At 39.1% G+C, this 14,096-nt stretch overlaps 1 pseudogene; it reads left to right on the top strand.

The window, feature by feature from the left end:
* The first annotated feature begins 659 nt into the window (after window positions 1-659).
* On the top strand, window positions 660-2,841 carry LOC102858541 (annotated as a pseudogene).
* Window positions 2,842-14,096: the final 11,255 nt, after the last annotated feature.

The raw sequence follows: 14,096 nt of genomic DNA on the forward strand, positions 1-14,096 counted from the left end.
CAATAAAGTAGGCACAGGATAGAGCAGGATGTTAAGTTTTACTTAACAACTATATACTGTATATTTGCATAATTCTGAACTTAATAATACCACCTAATCAACTTGACAGCAGTAAGTTTGAGCTTTATGAAGTAAATAGGAAATGTATAGTTGATAGCTGCCTTTGTCTCCATTTTTATTTAAAGTGACTCCACCTCTGAGGGCAGCAGAGAACGGTTTTGTTGATTTCTCAAGGATGCAATGTTTTAGAATCAAGTAGCTGAGGAACCTTTTTGTGACTGCCTTTCATTGAATATTCAAGTTTAACTATCTGTACCATCCAGGACAAAAAAAAATCAAAGTGTAGTGTGAAGCACTGAGATGAGGAAGTCACTGAAATCACAATATTGAAATAGATGAATTGTATTCCTGAGACAGAATGTCAAAATACTCCTAATAATATTTGAACTGAATCCTTTGCAACTATTCAACTTCTAGGTATTGCAGCTCTAGATTTTTTTTTAAATATTTGAATGAATAGTGTTGGTAAATTTGGGAGAGTGTTTTTTAAGAAATAAAATCCATCTTTTGAGTCACCTCCAGGCACCTGGCAAGCCTGGTGCGGCCTGGTCTTAGACCCTGACCTCACCTCTTTGGTACTTGGAACACTTTTCTTCAAGATGCCTGAGGAAGTGCACCATGTAGAGGAGGAAGGGGAGACCTTTGCCTTCCAGGCAGAAATTGCCCAATTTATCTCTCTTTTATCATCAATACTTTCTATTTCAACAAGGAAATTGTCCTTAGAGAGTTGATCTCTAGTGCTTCTGATACATTGGACAAGATTTGCTATGAGAGCCTGACAGACCATTCCAAGCTGGACAGTGGAAAAGAGCTGAAAATTGACATCATCCCTAATCCCCAGGAATGTACTTTGACTCTTGTGGACACAGGCATGACCAACACTGATCTCACAAATAACTTGGGAACAATTGCCAAACCTGGTACCAAAGCATTTATGGAGGCTTTGCAGGCTAGTGCAAACATGGCCATGATTGGTCAGTTTGGTGTTGGCTGTTATTCTGCCTGTCTGGTGGCAGAGATAATGGCAGTGATCACAAAACACAACGATGAGGAGCAGTATTCCTGGGAGGCTTCACCAGGGGGTTCCTTCACAGTTCGTGCTGACCATGGTGAGCCCATTGGTCGGGGTACTAAAGTCATCTTGCACCTTAAAGAAGACCAGACAGAGTACTTAGAAGAGAGACGAGTCAAAGAAGTAGTGAAGAAGCACTCACAGTTCATAGGCTACCCCATCACCCTCTATCTGGAGAAAGAACGAGAGAAGGAAATCAGTCATGATGAGGCAGAAGGAGAGAAAGGTGAGAAAGAGGAAGATAGGGATGATGAAGAGAAGCCCAAGATAAGAAGATGTGGGTTCAGATGAGGAGGATGACACTGGTAGAGACAAGAAAATAAAATAAAATAAAATAAAATAAAATAAAATAAGAAGAAGTGTATTGGTCGGGAAGAACTGAACAAGACTAAGCCCATGTGGACCAGAAACCCTGATGACATCACACAAGAGGAATATGGAGAGTTCTACAAGAGTCTCATTAATGACTGGGAAGCCCGCTTGGTAGTCAAGCACTTCTCAGTAAAGAGCCAGCTGTAATTCAGGACATTGCTCTTTATCGCTCACCGGGCTCCCTTTGATCTCTTTGAGAACAAGAAAAAAAAAAGAATAGCACTAAACTTTATGTTCACCATGTGCTGATCACGGACAGTTTTGATGAGTTGATACCAGAATATCTGAACTTCATCCGTAGTGTGACTGACGCAGAGGATCTGCCCCTCAACATTTCTCATGAAATGCTGCAACAGAGCAAAATCCTGAAGGTCATCCACCAAAACATTGTCAAAAAGTGCCTGAGCTCTTCTCTGAGTTGGCAGAAGACAAGGAGAAGTACAAGAAATTCTGTGAGGCATTCTCTAAAATGCTGAAGCATGAAATCCATGGAGATTCTACTAACTGGCGTCGCCTTTCTGAGCTACTTCGCTATCACACTTCCCAGTCTGGAGATGAGGTGACCTCTCTCTCAGAATATGTGTCTCGCATGAAGGAGACCAAGAAGTCCATTTATTACATCACTGGTGAGAGCAAAGAGCAGGTGGCCAACTCTTCTTTTGTGGAATGAGTGCAAAGGCGGATCTTTGAGGTTGTATGTATGACTGAACCTATTGATGAGTACTGTGTGAAAAAACTCAAGGGAAAAGCCTGGTTTCCATCACCAAGGAGGGCCTAGAACTACCTGAGGATGAAGAGGAGAAAAAGAAAATGAAGGAGAACAAGGTCAAGTTTGAGAAGCTCTGTAAACTCATAAAGGAAATTTTGGATAAGAAGGTCGAGAAGGTGACAATTTCCTATAGGCTTGTATCATCACCCTGCTGCATCGTGACTAGAACATATGGTTGGACAGCCAGTATGGAGCGGATCATGAAAGCACAGGCACTTGGGGACAAATTGACAATGATGGCTAAAAAGCACCTGGAGATCAACTGCGATCATCCAATTGTTGGAACACTGAGACAGAAGGCTGAGGCGGACAAGAATGACAAAGCTGTTAAGGACTTGGTGATGCTGCTGTTGGAAACCACACTGCTCTCTTCTGTTTTTTTTTTTCTTAAGGATCCCAGACTGACTCCAACCGCATCTACCGCATGATCAAGCTAGGCTTAGGCATTGATGAAGATGAGGTGACTGCTGAGGAACCCAGTGCTGCTGCTCCTGAGGAGCTCCCGGCACTTGAGGGTGAGGGGGATGCATCTCACATGGAAGATGTCGATTACAATTTCCTACTGTAACATCCCCTCGCCCCTGTATAGCATCCCTGTGGCTCCCACAGCAGCCTTGAGTTGGCCTCTCCCATCTGGCTCCATCTGCTTATAGCTAGTGTTTTTCGTTCCTGTTCTGTGTGTTAAGGCAGAATCTAACTCTGATCTCAATGCAAAGAATGAAGTTGGGTATTGTGTATTGTGAGTTTTGTTTATTTTGTTCTGAAATTAAAGTGTGCAAAACAAAGAAGTGACATTTAAAAAGATAAAATCCAACTTAATAGTTCTTGAATTTTGTTGCAAATAATCATATTCGTTATTGTCATGGTTATTATCAATGACCCTCTCTTACTATGATCCAGCAATATGCCAGATGATTTGTGCCATCACAAGCATTCAAAGACCTTTTTGCAATTACTATCCTTATTTTCAAAGTGAAGACTTTGAGACATATGGACATTAAATAACTTGGCTAGTGCTCTTCTAATGCAGGGGAGTAAGTGCCCAATACATGGAATATTTTAATTTTTGGTTTTGGGCTTTGGTTTTTTCTTTACATGCAAAAACCAACTAGGGAAATGAGAGGAAAACAAAACAAAACAAAACAAAACACAAAAACAAAACAACCAAAAAACCAAAACAAACATCCCTCTTAACTCATTTCAAGTGATGTTCTAATTTAGTGATCTTCCATGGGGTTTCCAGCTGCTAGTAAATTAAAAGAAAAACAGAGATACACAGTCTTTGGGTTAGCAGAAATTTATTCCAAATTTACCACCAGAAGTCCCTAATAAAGTATGTAGCCACTAGCAAATGCTGTATTACAATGAGAAGAAAGAATGATAAGAAGTGCAAGGTTGAAAATGAAGCTGTCTGGAAGAAGGACATTCAAAAAAAATGAAATAAATTGTGTCAAAGCAGAAGCATGCTTAATGATTTTTTTTAAATCAACAATAACAATTTATCTAGAGAAGATTGACTAGGACAACACAGTTAATGGAATAATGGTGCATGGGTTGATGGTGAATGGAAGCTGTGTGAAAATGAGTAGAACATTTAAATGTTTGGAATTTTACTGTCAAGGACTAAGGAGTTATTGAGATAATTTTCAGCAAAGGAAGGGCATTAATCTGACTTACTTTTCAACACAACTGCACTGGACTCTCCATTGAAAATAAATTGGTAAGGACATGGAAAAAGACTGAATAAACAGAGACTTTAAGTCCCTTTTGCAATGATTTAGGCAAGAGATGCCTAAAGGACCTATCTGAAATACAATCATTTGACAGGAAATGATTGTATTTCAGAAAGGCTCATCACTTTCTTGATTTGGGAAACTAGACAGATAATGGAGTTCTGATGGCCTAGTGAGTAAAGAGTTGCTCTGCCAGCCCAAAGGCTGGAGGTTCAAATATTCCAGTTGCTCCACAGAAGAAAGCTGGGCAATCTCCTTCTCTGTGATTTACTTCCTCTGAAACCTGCCGGAGAGCAAGCTATGAGTTGATTCTTACTCCACAGCACACAACAACAACAAAACCAGGTAAAGATGGAGTGACTCCATTTGAGAGGTAAGGTTGCTTTAAATTTTATATTGATTTTTTTCTGAGAGTATAAAGTCTTTTATCTTTTTCTCCTTTTCTGTAATTTGGGTTCTGATTCACTCTAAGTAGAGGCAGGACAAGGAGCTGGTTCTCTCCCATACAATGTGCTGAAGTTAATATTAACTGGATCGATAGGGCTAAACTGTACTTAGAATTTGCCTCAAGCCTGAGGCTGACTGAGATAGTGTTGCAAGAGATAATTGGTTGGGTTGTGCAGCACACACTCTAAGCTGTACAATAGAGTTCTCATCAGCTAAGGATGTCTTTTTTTGTAATTGCTCATGCCAGAGAGACAATTTCTTGCCATTAATTCTGTCTTAGTTTTCTAGTGCTACTATAACAAAAATAACACAAGTAGGTGGCTTTAATGAAAAGAAATTTACTTTTTCACAGTTAAGGAGGCTACAAGTCCAAATTCAGGACACCGGCTCCAGAGGAAGCCTTTCTTGCTGTGTGGGCTTTTGGCTGAGGTCTTTGCCTCGTTTTAGCTTCTTTTTCTTAGTTTTTTGACAAGCTCACATGGTGTTGCATCCATCTTCCCCAACTGCTCTGCTTTGAAGTCCATACAGAGCTCTACAGTTAACCCAAAGACCATGCTTCTCTGGCAGTTTGAACCCATAAGCTGCTTCAAGAGAGAAAATAGGCAAACTTACCACATAATTTACAGCTTTGGAAACCAATATAGGATCAGCTATGAGTACATTTTGACTCCACACCACGCAGAATACTAATTAGAGAGCTAAATTAAAATAAAAAAAGGAAATAACTCATTCTCAAATCTAATTATTACCACAGGTGTAAAAACAACTGCCAATATTATACTATGTCAGAGAAGTCAGAATCAACTCATAGGTGGCCTCCTGTAGGTAATCACATGAGAAGAGAGGAGCTAGTGGATTTGAACAATATGCTTCTGAGTTTGCAACAAAATTATTACCATTAATCTATAGTCCCAAAACAATGATGAGATATCATCTCACTCCAGTAAGATCAGCAAAATTCAACAGAGCAGCAAAGCAACAAATGCTGGTGAGGTTGCGGAGAAACTATAGCCTTTATTCACTGTTGGCAGGAGTATAAACTGGTGCAACCACAATGGCAAGCTGTATGGCACTCTCTCAAAGAGTTGCAAATAGAAATACCATCTGACCCAGCAATTCCACTAATGGGAATATACCCTAAAGAAGCTATAACTGCCACCAAACAGATACATGCACATCTATGTTTATTTCAGATTTGTTCACAGTAGCAAAGAGTTGGGAATAACTTAAGTGCCCATCGACAAATGAACGAATGGATACAGAAGCTATGGTATCTTCACACAATGCAATATCACGCCGCATTGAAAAACAAGAAACTCATGAAATACACAAAATGGGTGACCCTGGAGGACATCATGCTGAGTGAAATATCTCAGTCACAAAAAGACAAATACTGCATAGTGCACTGCTGTAAAACAGGACTGACATCGGGGTTGGGGAGAACTTAAGAAAAGAGGAGATAAATAATGTATACTGCATTGAAACAGATGAAGGAGAGAACTGTTTAAGAGGGACATAGGATTAGATAATATTGTTATGACAGGAGTTCGGAATGAAGGCTACTTGGTGGAGTGGACTTGGGGGGAGGGATTTTATAACAATGAAAGAATTTTACTTTTCAAAGAGAAGAGTGAACTGGGAGTGAGGGGTGGGCAGGGAGAAAAGTGTAAAAAAGAGTGATAAGAAACCCAAAGTCTCTGTAAAGTTTCATTAAAATTAATAATAATTTAAAAAAAGAGAGAGAAAAAAGAAAACAAGTCCACAAGAACAACAACAATAAAAAAAAAAATCTTTACCTAGTCCAAAATCTGTTATCGGAAAAGAATAATGGAACATTGCATGATTTAAAATTGAGAAAGATATGTACTGGGGCTGTATCTATTCAATCTGTATGCTGAGCAAGTCACTAAAGAAGCTGAACTTTATGAAGAGTGTGGCATCAGGATTGAAGGAAGGCCCATCAGCTGCTTGTGTTATGTAGATGATGCAACTTTGCTTGCTAAAAGTGAGGAGGACTGGACTCACAGGCTGCAGAGGGTCAAGGACTGCAGCCTTCAGTATGGATTACATTTCAATATCAAGAAAACAAAAATCCTCACCACTGGACCAATAGGAAGCCTCATGATAGAGAAAAGATTGAAATTTTCAATACTTTATCTAGCATGGATTCATGGTTAACACACTTGGTCCCAGCAGTCAGGCGAGCAGGAGACAGAAAACACTGGGAAAGTCTGTTCTCAGGGATCTTACCAAAGTCCAACAGAGCAATGCTTGCAGTCTAAAGACTAAAAGTACAGCTGATTCAAGCCACTGTCTTTCCAGTCACCTGCTATGCATTTGAGAGCTGGACAATAAATAAGGAAGACAGAAGAATTGATGAATTTGAGTAGTGGTGTTGGAGAAAGAGTGCTGAATACCCCATAGACTGCCAAACAAACAAACATATGAATAGAGTAAGTACTACCAGAATGTTCCTTGGAGGCAAAGTTGGTAAAGCTTCATCCCAAATATTTTGGGCATTTTGTTAGGTAAGGATATTTCTTGGAAAGGACATTATGCTTAGAAAGGTGAAGGGTCAGCAAAGGAGAGGAAAACCCTCAATGGAACGGATTGATACAGCATCAACAACAATGGATTCAATAGTGTAGGGAATAACAAGAATGGTGCAGGATAGGAGAGAATTCAGATCTGTCATTCATGGACTCATTATGATTTGTACTCAACTCAAAGGCAATGAACAACAAGAAGCTACCAGAGCTCCCTAACTGCCACTAAATGCATTCCTACTCATGGGAATTCTATAGCCCAGGATAGAACTTTCCATGGAACATATAAAGCTGTAAATATTTACAGAAGCTGACCATCACATCTTTCTCTCGTGGAGTAGATAGTGGATCAATAGTGCCCAACTTTGCAGTCACTATTAAACAATTCAATCATAATCAGGATTCTATAATCATATTCTGAAGAACATAATTCAACCCATGAAATGCCTTCTTAGTAAACTCATTTTCTCATTTTCATAACAGTATTGCATTGCCAAGCTTAGGTTTTTAGAAGCAGGGTCACGTACTTACAGCAAGGTTGATTCAGGGCAAAAGTACAATTTTCTTATTTTTAACACACTGTACCATTTGATAATTTTTAAAAAAAATTTATTTGTATAGTGTTGCCATGTTAAAGCGTCAAAAAAAATGTGGTTTAAAGGACAGATATTGCGCACAGTTTTGGAGGCTAAGATTCAAATCAAGTGTGTCAATATTTTCTTGCCATTAGCTCTAGGTGTTTCTTGACATTTTTATGACCAATGAATGGTTCTTCACATGGCCTTTTACCCCGTGTATTTGTGTGTCTCACACCTTATGCTTGATTTACTTTTTTCTTTCTTATTTTTTGGGTTTTTTGTTTTTGTTTTTAATGGCCCCACTAAACAAAATTAGGTACATGGGAGCAATGGGTAAGTGCTTAGCTACTACTTGAAAGAAAGACATTTTCAACCCATCAGCAACTCCAGGGGAGAAAAAAATCTGATGATCTGTTTCTTTTCTTTTCTTCTTAATTTTGTGTTTAAGGAAAGTTTACAGAAAGGTTGGATTTTCATTCATTCATTGCTGAACATTTTTATCTCTTCCCCCCAAGTCCAATTTGTAACATATAATTTATTTTAAATTGCCAATTTTCATATATATAATGTCCAAGCATACATTACCTTCTCAGTCCTTCTGCTCACCTGTTCTAGTACTGTATTCATTATATATCCATTTTTTTCCTGCTTCCCTTTTAACCCCCCATATTAGTCATATTCGATAATAGGAGTAGTATGCAGTATTTGTCCTTTTGTGACTGAGACAGGTCACTCAATAGAATATTTGCCAAGTTCACACATGTGATATGTGAGTTCACTGTTTTTTAATGTTGTGTAATATTCCACTACATGAATGTACCAGTTTTCATATCCATTTGTTTGTTGGTGGGCAGTTGGGCAGCTTCTATCTCTTTGCTGTTGCGAGTAAGCTGTGAGGCTGAACACTGTGACACTGACGTATCAAATGCGTTAATGGCTGGTTACCCAATGCAGACAGAGAGTGGGGTGGAGCTCCCCGATTAAAACAAGCTTGGAAGGAGGAGTGGCATGCACTTCCACAATAGCTTGCCTCCGGAAATCCTATGAACGTGGAGAGAGGATGACAGACACTCAAGCGTTGAGGACTCCTCCTTCATAGGGTCGCTATGAGTCGTCTGTGACTTGACGGCACCCAACAACAACAACAACATGCATATATCTGTTTGAACTGTAGCTCTGGTTTCTTGGGGTAGCTGGGTCAAATGGTATTTCTATTTTCAACGTTCTGCGAAAGAGCCAGACTGGCTTCTATAGTGTTTACACCATTTTACATTCCCATCAGCATTGAATAAATATTCCAATCTCTCCACATCCTTGCCAGCTCTTATTGTGTGCTGCTCTGTTGAATTTTGCTATTGTTCCTGGGATAAAATGATATCTCATAGTTGTTTTGTTTACATCTTTCTGATTGCTAGACAGCATGGGACTAGTACAGTGTCAGACACATAGATCAAAGAGAACCCAGAAATCAACTCATATTCCTAAGTTCAACTGATTTTTACAAGGAGATAAAGTCAATTAAGTAGGGAAATGACAGCATCTTTAACTAATGGTACTGAAAAAATTGGAAAACCTTTTGGAGAAAACTTAATAATGCCCACACCTTACACCATATACAAAAAACAACTTAAGGTAAATTTACTTTAGGAGTAAAATCAAAGACCATAACATTCTTTGGAGAAAAACTAGGAACACTTCTAGAAGCCCTAATCTATAGCACTTGTGGTTGCTGTGAAGCTGAACACTGTGACACTGATGTGTCAAATGTGATAATGGTTACCCATGGTGGACAGTGTTGGGTGGAGCTCCCCAATTAAAACAAGCTCAGAAGCAGGAGTGGCATCCACTTCCATAAATAGTTTGCCTCTGGAAACCCTATGAACCTGGAGAAAGGATGAAAGTCAAGTAAGTGTCGAGGACTTTTGTTCATAGGGTCTCTACGAATTGCCAATGACTCAACATCACTTAACAACAATATGCTGGACAAAATGATTAAAGGAGGAGATAAACTCTGGGACTAAAAGTCACAATTCAATTATTACATAAAAGACCTCAAAGTTCCCAACTGTGCCTTGAAAGAAAGCCTTGTGTCTCATAGTAACAAAGCTGACACTGCTGAAAACAAAGTCTTAAATTGTACTGTAAAAATGGCTGGGTTACAAAGCCAATTAAAATCTGAACCTAAAATAGAAGGAAAAGGTGCTTCTTGCTTCTGTCTTCTATATAAGCTAATTTTAAAAAAGTAATTGTGATGGTCAAGGTTGTGTGTCCACTCAGCTGCTGAAGGAAGATTCTCTGGTTTCATTATTCCCTTGATGAGGCTTGATGTAGCATTATCATAAAGGGATTGCTATAAGCACCAACTGGCTGTGGGGTATTTCCTTCCGGGTGTGGCCTGGATGGCATATATAAAGAAATCTGTAGGGAGAGTGTGGTTTTGGCTGAATCTTGATTCAGTATCTGGCTCCTCACCTCTTTGGTGCTCTGGATTTGAGCCAGATGCTTGGTTTGTCTGTTAACCTTTGAGTCAGGTATATTGTCTCAAACCTTAGCATTTGTTTTCCATGAAATTTTAATTTTATCCAAAATACAGTTAAAATTAACTCTGCGCTTTATTTAAACAGAGATATTTCATAAACAGGAAGCAGTGCTGGAGACTCCTGTGCAGCAAAATCTTATGGCGCTTTGTACAGCAAGCTCTAGGGTTAACAAAGCCCTGTAATAGGAGGCTTGGGTGGTCCTTCAGTACTCAAATATTGGATGAAGCATAAATAGAAGTAAATGATCTCAAAAGACTCTGGGATTGAAGTGAACTTGGAATATATTGACACTGCAAGGTGCTTGAGTTACAATTCATAGTATCCCAAGCTGTAAGGGAAATTAATTCTTCAATGCTTTACTGTAGGGGTTTGAATTTGGAGTATAATGCAGTTTCCAAACATATAGGAAAAGAAAGCTGACAAAGACCCCACATGTAATTGCCTGTGTACTTAATTCTCTTTTCAGAAATATGTATTTGGTGTTTGACTTTGAAGTATTTGAGATGGCTTTGAAACACATATACAAATTGTTTTGTTGTATTTCACAGGACTTAATTTGAGTCTTCTTGTCTCCTTGACATTGAGCCTCAGTCCATACTGAGGGCTGCAGTCCTTGACCCTCTACAGCAAGTACCTGAGGTCCTCCTCAGTTTCGGCAAACAGGGTTGTGTCATCTGCATAACACAGATTGTTAATAGATCTTCCACCAATCCTGACGCCACACTTCTTCTGATAGAGCTCAGGCTCTCGGATAATCTGCTCTGCATACAGGTTGAAAAAATATGGAGATAGGACACATCCCTGGCGTACACCCTTCCCAACGCAGTGTTATCCTGCTCTGTTCTGACAACTGCCTCTTGGTCCAAGTATAGGTTTCGCATTAGCACGATTAAATGTTCTAGGATTCCCATACTTTTCAGAGTCAGCCACAGTTAGTTATAATCCATGCAGTCAAAGGCCTTTGCATAATCAATGAAACACAGACATTTTTCTGGTATTCCCTGCTTTCAGCTAAGATCTATCTAACATCAGCTACAATATCCCTAGTACCACGACCCCTTCTAAAACCCAGCTTGGACTTCGGGCAGTTCTCTGCTGATGTGCTGTCCCAGTCGTTTTTGGATAATCTTCAGTAGAATCTTGCTTGCATGTGAAATCAATGATATTGTTCTCTAGTTTCCACACTCTGTTGGGTCACCCTTCTTTGAAATGGGAACAAATATAGATCTCTTCCAGTCAGTTGGCCAGTGGTTGTTCTCCAGATTTCTTGGCACAACTTGGTGAGCACATCCAGGGCAACATCTGTTGGCTGAAATATGTCAATTGGTATACCATCTATTCCTGGGGCCTTAATTTTTGCTATTCCCTTCAAAGCAGCTTGAATTTCTTCCTTCATCACCATAGCCTCTTGCTCAAATGTTATTTCATTAAATTCTTCTGTATCTGCCAATTCTTTTTTGATACAAAGATTCTCACCACTGGACCAATTGGCATCATCAGGATGGATGGCGGAGAGATTGCGATTGTTCACAGCTTCAGTTTTCTCGGCCCCATGGTGAACACTCTTGGCACCAGGAGCCAGGAAATAAAGAAACTTATTGCGATGGGAAAGTCTGCTGTTAGGGACCTCTCCAAAATACTCAAGAGCAACAGTGTCTCTCTGGAGACTAAGGTGTGTCTGACACAGGCCATGGTCTTTGCAATCACTTGTTACTCATCAGAGAGCTGGACAATGACTAGGGAGGATAGAAGGAGAATTGATGACTTTGAGCTGTGGTGCTGGAGAAGAGTATTAAATGTAGGAGGCAGAGTATTGAATTGGAGGCAAGGATTCTGGGGCTTCATCTGGCATGCTTTGGACATGTTATAAGGAGGAACAGGTCCTTGGAGAGGGACATCATGCTTGGGAGGGTGGAGGGACAGTGCAGGAAGGGAAGACCCTCTATGAGGTGGATTGATTCAGTGACTGGGGTAATTGGGATGGGTGTGTCAGAGGCAGTGTGATTGGTACAGGATAGAGCAGGGTTTAGGACTATTAACTCAATGGCACATAAAAACAATAACAACAATTTGAGTCACGGAGCTCGGGTGGCTTAGTGGTAAGGAATTGTAGTGCCAATCAAAAGGCAAACTGTGTGAATCTACTAGCTGTTCTGTAAGAGAAAGATGGACTATCTCCTCCTGTGTGATTTACCACCTCTGAAAACCCAAAGGAGGGTCAAGTAGAGGTCAGTTCCAACTCAACAGTACACAGCAACAAACACAATTTGGTTTAGAGAATTCCTTGGTCCACGTCTATGTTTATCAGAAATGTTGTTAATTAACTTGTTGAGTACCATCAAGTCAAGTCAAATTCATAGTAACCCTATAACAACAAATCTGAAGTGCTATCCTCACAATCTCTGACACACTCAAGGTCATTGCTACATTGTGTCAATCCATCTGGTTGAGGGTCTTTTTTGCACACTGTCCACCTTTCCAAGCATAATGTCCGTCTCCAAGAACCAGCCTCATTTAGCAACATCAACTAATAGTTTATAAGGTCTTCTGAGAAAAGGAAAATATATCTTCTAGCTTAGACATATTGTAAGTAATAGTTGAATAGAAGATACTTTCTAGTTAATAGCATTTGATTATCCATTATACCTAGCAAGAAAGGGTTTTTTGTTTGTTTGTATTTTTCAATTAAAATTGGCAGCATTCTGATGGATGGTGAAGAGATTGAGATTGAAAACAGATTTAGTTTACATGGCTCCACAATCAACACACTTGACACCAGCAACCAGGAAATTAAAAGAAGTATTGTGTTGGGAAATTCTGCTGTCAGAGACCTCTCTAAAGTACTGAAAAGCAGAGATGTCAGTCTGGAAACTAAGGTGCACTGATAAAGGCCATGGTCTTTGCAATCACGGGAGCTCAACAATGACTGGGGATGATAGAAAGTGAATTTATGCCTTTGAGCTGTGGTGCTGGAGAAGAATATTGAATATACCATGGATTGCTAAGAGAATAAACAGGTTTTTTCCTGGAGAAGGTAAAACTAGGCTGCTACTTGGAGGCAAGGATTCTGAAGGTTTGCTTGACATACTTTGAACATGTTGCAAGGAGGGACCGGTCCTTGGAAAGGAATGTCATGTTTGGGAGGGTGGAAGCACAACATAGGAAAGGAAGACTCTTGATGAGATGGATTGATTAGGTGTGTTATAGACAATAAGATTAGCACAAGATAGTGCAGGGTTTAGGGCTGTTTTACATAGGGTCACTATGATTCGTAGGCACTTGATGGCACATAATAATAACAACAACAAATAATAGTAACACGATTTCCTAATTTAGTAGAACATGTAACATTTCAAGGCAAGTTAAAAATAAGAAGTCAGACAGAAATATGTCAAAAGAAAACCATTAGTACATCATTTGAGACAGATGTAAGAATATATCTCTTTTTAATTATCTAATAATCAATATTTATTTTATACAAAATATGCAATTTTTTTCAGAATTAGAAACAGTTCACTAGTAGTTTACTAAAATAGTATATTTTATGTTTCAAAGTTATCTAATTTTAATTATTAAAATCATATCTTTTACTAGCAAAATATTCACAGACTTGCTAGTGATATTAGAAGCTAATGGGATCTGAATTCAGAAGATACTTGTAGTAAAACTTAAAGATTAAAACTTTCTAGTCTTTGGAGAACTACACAGGCTTCCACAATTTTTCCAATACTGTGAATATACTTTAAAAAGGCAAAGACAATATATAATCCACTCTTGCAAATAACGACTAGATATACATGAATGTTTTTAAAACAATTCTTTATTGATACATATATAACACAATATATTGGAACAGAGGTCAGCTCTAAATCAAAATGGTTTGCTTATTGAATGATGATCAAACTAACTAAAAACTGTAGTTTCTTACCCACTAGGCCATTAGAGCTGAGTGAAAGAAAGAAAAGGAAGGAAGGAAGGA

The sequence above is a fragment of the Elephantulus edwardii genome, unplaced genomic scaffold (assembly GCF_000299155.1).
Source record: "Elephantulus edwardii isolate Elephantulus edwardi_28Jun2011 unplaced genomic scaffold, EleEdw1.0 scaffold00010, whole genome shotgun sequence".
NCBI lineage: Eukaryota > Metazoa > Chordata > Mammalia > Macroscelidea > Macroscelididae > Elephantulus > Elephantulus edwardii.